Source organism: Arachis duranensis, chromosome 6 (assembly GCF_000817695.3).
Source record: "Arachis duranensis cultivar V14167 chromosome 6, aradu.V14167.gnm2.J7QH, whole genome shotgun sequence".
Lineage (NCBI taxonomy): Eukaryota > Viridiplantae > Streptophyta > Magnoliopsida > Fabales > Fabaceae > Arachis > Arachis duranensis.
Window position 1 is genome coordinate 33,757,304 of NC_029777.3, and position 971 is coordinate 33,758,274.

Consider the following 971-nt stretch of genomic DNA (forward strand, 5'->3'; position numbering starts at 1 on the left):
ATTGACTCTCAGGGTTACTTCCCCTTTTTGGACGTCAATGAGCGTTCGGCCAGTTGCTAGGAAAGGCATTCTTAGAATGAGAGTTGCACTCTTGTGCTCCTCTATTTCCATCACCACAAAGTCAGTGGGAAAGGCAATGGCCCAACCTTGACAATCATGTCTTCAATCACGCCTGATGGGTATTTAATGGAGCCATCAGCAAGTTGAAGACATATCCGGGTCGGTTTGACTTCTTCATTCAAACCAAGCTTTGTGATAATAGATGCAGGTATTAAGTTGATACTTGCCCCAAGATCACACAGAGCTGTCTTAGTACAAGTACCCTCTAATCTGCATGGTATCATAAAGCTCAATTACCCTCTAATGTGCATGGTATCATGAAGCTCCTGGGATCTTTAAGCTTCTCAGGTAAGCTTTTCAGAATGACTGCACTGCATTCTTCAGTGAGGTAAACTTTTTCAGTTTCCCTCCAATCCTTCTTATGACTTAAGATCTCTTTCATGAACTTAGCATAAGAGGGTATTTGCTCAAGTGCTTCTGCAAACGGAATCTTTATTTCAAGAGTCCTGAGATAGTCTGCGATGCGAGCAAATTGCTTATCCTGTTCCGCTTGGCGGAGTTTTTGAGGATAAGGCATTTTGGCTTTATATTCCTCAACCTTAGTTGCTGCAGGTTTATTACCTACATAAGTGGGTTGGGAGGCCTTTTTAGAAGGGTTGTTATCAGCACTTGTATGTGACTGATCCCCCACTGGCATTAGAATGCCAGGGGTGGAAGCTGGAGTGTCGTTAAACGCCAACTCCTTATCTGTTACTGGCGTTTGAACGCCAGAACTATGCTCCCTTTGGGCGTTCAACGCCGGATTCATGCTTATTTCTGGCGTTGAACGCCAGGAATGAGCATGGTCTGGGCGTTTAGCGCTAGCATTATTCCTCTCTGGGCTCTGATTGTCCTCAGAGGGATTTTGAGTA